Below are 5896 nucleotides of genomic sequence, written 5' to 3' on the forward strand. Positions count from 1 at the left end.
GATATCGCGTTAACTAGAATTGGGACGTACGTACGTACAGATGCTGCTGAATACCTAGTCCCCTGTTCTGCGTTGCGGCGGGGGGACAAATATTGAAGTACATTAAATATTGAGTCAGTGTTTATGTGCAGAGGGTTTGACTTCACTTTGAACAGTACTCCAGGTATATCACAACCTCTCAGCATAATCTGGGAGATAAACTGGAGATATGCATTATTTAGGTGTTTTAGTGCGGAGTATAGGTTTAGTGATGACAAACCTTGAAACATAATTTGGGCAAACATGATTTGAAAGGTCATATATATATATTTCTTTCATGTCCGATGGATGCAACCCTGCACATCAACTGCAGCCTCTTATAACAGTATTCAACATGAAAGTCATGGGATCGTGTGTTTTAATCCTTAATAATATGTTAAACCAGGGCTTCCTTAGATCCAAATACCATATAAAAACAAGAGTCATCAGAAAACAAATCCCCCCAGCCCCACAAATTTGAAAGAACAAATCATCTGACAGTTACTTAAAGTCCAACTTGATTTTTGGGGGGACTATGTCCAAATCGTTTCCATGGAAATCATGAAAAATATAAATGCCAAAAATCTGCAAATAGCAAAAGGCACCACTTCAATATCTGTTTGATATATCTGCCAATTCTTGTAGAAAGATATTGAACATTTCAAGTTGTGATCTGGAAACAAAGCCCATCCCTCCCTTTTTTGGACTAAGTCCAAACCATGGAAACCACGAAAAATAATTATGACAAAAATCTGTATATAGCAAAGGCACCACTTTGGGATCTTTTTGATATATCTGCCAAGTTTTGTTGAAAGATATTGAACGGTTTTCAATTTAGGCTCCGGAAACGAAGCCCACCCCTCCCTTTAGAGTAAGTGAGCGAGCCTGACCACCCGATCCCATTAGTTGCCTCCTACTGAAAAGCATGGGTTGCTGAAAACCAATTCTAACCAGGATCTTCACTTGTGCATCTCAAGGCTTTGCATGGGACTGATTGAAATTGACTTTTGCTGTGGCAGTTTTGTGATTTAGTTGTAGAATATGAATTCCTGTTATTACCAAAACAATGCACTATGAAAGTTCCATTTGAATATTTTTGTGTGATCTTTCACACACAACACATTTCAAAATATATGAATAGAATTAAATCAGTGTGAATCCTGCAGTTGTATATGGTGGTTAAATCTTGGAGAAAGTGCTGATAGGAAATCTGCCAGGAACAAATCTGTGTCTGTGAGTCTGTGTGAGCGAGTGAGTGAAAATAGAAGTGAGTGAGTGAGTGAGACTGAGTGAGGGGTTTCACAGATTCCTTCTTAATCTGTATACCTTCAACAGCTGAGACAATTGCATGATAGTATGACAACTTACTTGTATTGGATCCACGCCTTATTCTATCAAACTCTGCTCCAAACATCATGTCATCAGAGTTTGCTCCAAAGTTATCATCACCGAACGGGTTCCAATCTGATAAATCTACAGATAATGCCCTTATGTGTTCTGACCTGTCAAAGGAAAACAAAACATCAACCATAAATCTCAGAAAAAGAAAAGAAAAAGAAGTTACATAGCCATTTAACAATCATCGGGAATTCTTCTGGCAACTTGGTTCAAACTTCAACAAATCTTAAAATTTACAAACAATATATGGTTGATTTTCACGATTCATAACAAGGTAGCTTTTATTCACGGTAGTTCCTGCGCTGTGTTACACCAGCTCTCAAATGTAGTTTTTGTAAAGCAATGGAAGTAGAGTAAGCAAGGTAGTAGGGAACATAATCTGGAACTATACCGGTAATACATACTAAAATACTAAACTAATTCCAAGTGGGGTCCAGTGTGTGAAATAGCCGCCTGCATGTGGCCATAAAATATTTATTGGGCTAAAGGTACAGAAATATCCCAGCCCGTGAGGATTTGAAGTGCACATGTCCTTGCTGATGAAAGTAAACAAGTTCTTCTGATTCTGTAGATCAATACAACCATCAAAAATAACAAAACACAGAATCAATATTTGTAACAGATTGCCTTATTGGAGTTATCCTGTTTCATCTTGTTTGAGTGACTGTTGTTACTGAAACACTATGTATAACAAATATTCTGATTGGTGGCCTTTCACCATTTAACCAATGACAAGCTGTGTTACTTAACAAACTTTGACTTCACCAACTTTGAGACAAAAGTCAACTTCAATTTTAAAATTACCGGTATTTAATTTGGTGTGACAACTTACAATGGAGGAGAGTGGACTGGTGTTGTGCTGGCTGACTTAGACTTGTTCTCCAGAGGAGCGGACAGAAGGTTGCTGGTTGCATGGTATGCCCTGCACAAACAGAACATCTTCACGGTAATGACGCTGTGATACACTTGTAACCCTTTAAAACATTGTCCACTCTAGACTTGTTCAACTGTTGCTCGTAGCTCACTTGTGAGCAAAGCTGTTGGGCATTAACAGCCTGTCAATCCATACTTTCCTCCCAAAATATGTGCAGGTGTTTTTATTACCCTCTCTAGGAGTCACTCATTTTTCAGTGACCCTCCCCTGATTCCCTCTGTCCTAACCACATTTATAATAAATTATCGATCCCTAAGCGAAATTAATGAATGACAAGTCTAACACAATTGGACAAATTATATTTCAATGACTCTCAGAATAGCATCAAGAAAATATATTGATTGCTTTCGAATGAAACTTATTTCGTTATAACTCCCTAAAAGGGAAAGGAACCAGTTGAACCTTAATTTCTTAAGTGTAGTAAGATTACTGAAGATATACTGAGGATATTGAAGGTATGCTACTGAGTGAAATCCCATCCATGAATGAGACGAAATCCCGGACTTCAAGCCAGACATGTATGAAACCTTTGGCAATGAATGAGTTAAGTGGTTTCTGAATATTGCTCTAAAGAGGAAACAAACTGTGTCCAATCTAGAACAACAAAATCAACAGCCCTGAATATTTCCCATGAATTCATGTTATGTACTTTCAAACATAACAAACTTTTATAGCCATTCTTACTGGACTGCTTCTATATTTTAGAGAGACTAGAACCTGGTGGCTTTAGTAGTCTGCCAGGTAAAACGGTAAAAGCACACGGGAAGACATTTAGCTACAATGGTTTGACTTTACGTCCACTCACCTGAATGCACTTCCCTTGCCCCCCATGGTGAGGAATGACGTATCACTGACATTCCGCCGATGAGCTTTCACATGCCTCTGAGGGGATGCTGGTGGAGTCAGGGCAATAAGAGGCTGGTTATCTTTCTGGAAACAGACACAGGTTTCGCTTATTATAGCGTCAATCTCTCGTTTTCAGAACAAAGTACTTATTGAAGTGTGAAGCTCATTCCTGGTGTTCCCCACCGTGATATTGCTGGAATATTGCCAAAAGCGGCATTAAACCCAATGCACTCACTCACTTATTGAGACCACTACGAATGAGTGAGTGAGTTAAGTTTTACGCCGCTTTTAGAAATATTCCGGCAATATCATGGCGGGGGACACCCGAAATGAGTTTCACACATTGTACCCATGTGGGGAATAGAACCCAGGTCTTCGACGTGACAAGGGCACGCTTTAACCACTAGGCTACCCAACCGCCCCCACTACCAATGAGAGTCTGGGCCAGACTAATCAGTAAAGCAATAACCCACACAACCATGGCATGTCACTTAATCAGTCAGAGACTAACCACCAACAGTGACATCTTGTAACCTAACACGATGATGTGGACCATTGCATAGTTTCTTAGGTTAGAATTCACAATAGGTATTGATAGTGTTCCTTGGGCGTTCAATTATCTTTGCTCCCTTTGGCAGAAAATCTATTTGTGCATTGTTAAACCAGTGTGTAATCATTTAAAAACAATAATAATTTTCATTTGTTTTTCCCCACTAGGTGATGTATAGTTACAGCAGTAGAATCAATGTACATTAATACCAGAAGTCAACAAGCATTGTCACTAAGGTGACATAATCCCCCACCGTAAATGATCAAATCAAACTTAAAAAGTAATGAAAGTGAAGGTTGTAATTTAGGATGAAGTTAAATGTCAACAGTCAACCTCTTTGGATATCTTGCTCTGTAGTTGTTCAAACGCACAAATATTTTCAAGACTCACTTTGACCTTGACATGAATGTCTTAGGGTATGAAATATGCAAAAATAGTAATAAAGAAATTGCTTATTGAAAAACATTCAAGGGAAGTCTTGAAAGTCTATGAAGAAAATCCAGTGAATGAATCTTGAGATCTCGCTGACAACCTTTACATGCTGAAATCTTCAAAGTGTCGCCGTGACCTTGAATGTTATGTGAAGGTCACCAAAATCAACTGGAACTTGCACCTTCCCTAGATGAAGCTTGGTGTCAAATATGAAGAACGTCCAGTGAATGGTTCTTGAGATATCTCGCTGACAATCTTTACATTCAACATGCTGAAGTCTTCAAAGTGTCGTCGTGACCTTGAAAATTAACTGAAGGTCACCAAAATCGACTGGGCCCTGCGCTTTCCCTCGATGAAGCTTGATGTCGTATATGAAGAAAATCCAGTTAACGGTTCTTGAGGTATCTCGCTGACAAGCTTAACATGCAGCTTAACATGTTGAAATCTTCAAAGTGTCACCATGACCATGAAAATTAGGTGAACGTCACCAAAATTAACTGGGCCCTGCGCCTTCCCTAGATAAAGCTTGGTGTTGAATATGAAGAAAATCCAGTGAACGGTTCTTGAGATATCTCGCTGACAGGGGTAAAACATTAAAGTCCCCTTGTGACCTTGAACTGAAGGTCAAGGTCAGCAAACCTGACTGGGACCTTTCTTTTACTGTGATGTACCTATGTACCAAATATGAAAAGAATTCAGTCAACGGCTCTTAAGATATTCTAATTCGTATGTACGGACGGACGGAGCCTAATACTATATCCCCCGCTTCGTGCGGCGGGGGGATAATAACTAAACCACAGATCTGTAATACAGGAACACATTCTGAAAGTGAGTGAGTGAGTGAGTTATTTTTAACGTCACATCGGCAATAATTCAGCCATATCGTGACGAAAACTATTTATACAATAATAAGTGAAATGAGAACATTTGACATTGAAATGGAATATATAGAGAGATTATAAACCTGCCGACAAAGGACAGTAAAGCAACCAGAATATCACAGATATATAAATAAAACTAGTAATCGAATCTAAAACAGTTTAACTATAGGGGACAACACAATATAAAAATGGGCTATAAATCGCCAACAACTGAAGGTAGATCACCATACCAGGGACCATGGGGACTTACATTACTTTTGCTACCTGCATGGACCCTAGTTGGATTTACACCATCCCTTCAGCCATTGGCAACAGAAGAGAAATCTAGCCATAAATTAAAAGCACACATATTCTACGATTAAAAACGTGGTAAGCCTATATTTACTCTAAATGTGTTGGGACTTACGTACCCCCTCAGCATTCTGAAAGTGAGTGAGTGAGTTTAGTTTTACGCCACACTCAGCAATATTCAAGCTATATGACAGCATTCTGTAAATAATAGAGTCTGGACCAGACAATCCAGTGATCAGCAGCATGAGCATCGATCTGCGCAATTGGGAACCGATGACATGTGTCAACCATCTCAGCGAGCCTGACCACCCGATCCCATGAGTCGCCTCTTATGACAAGCATGCATTCTGAAAGTATGCCTAATGTCATGATTCATGTTAGCATGCTGTTGTACTGTTTATGTTATTCAATTCATCCTTGAATACAAGCAGCTAATAACTGGGGAAAGTGATGTGGTTTGTGCATTTTAAGCAAATACACAACTTATTTGGAGCTGATGGAATTGCCAATGGGTTATTTTCCTGCCACCAACACATTCAAGCTCAC

This window comes from Haliotis rubra, unplaced genomic scaffold (assembly GCF_003918875.1).
Source record: "Haliotis rubra isolate DU_JTF1 unplaced genomic scaffold, ASM391887v1 Scf198, whole genome shotgun sequence".
In the NCBI taxonomy this organism is placed as follows: domain Eukaryota; kingdom Metazoa; phylum Mollusca; class Gastropoda; order Lepetellida; family Haliotidae; genus Haliotis; species Haliotis rubra.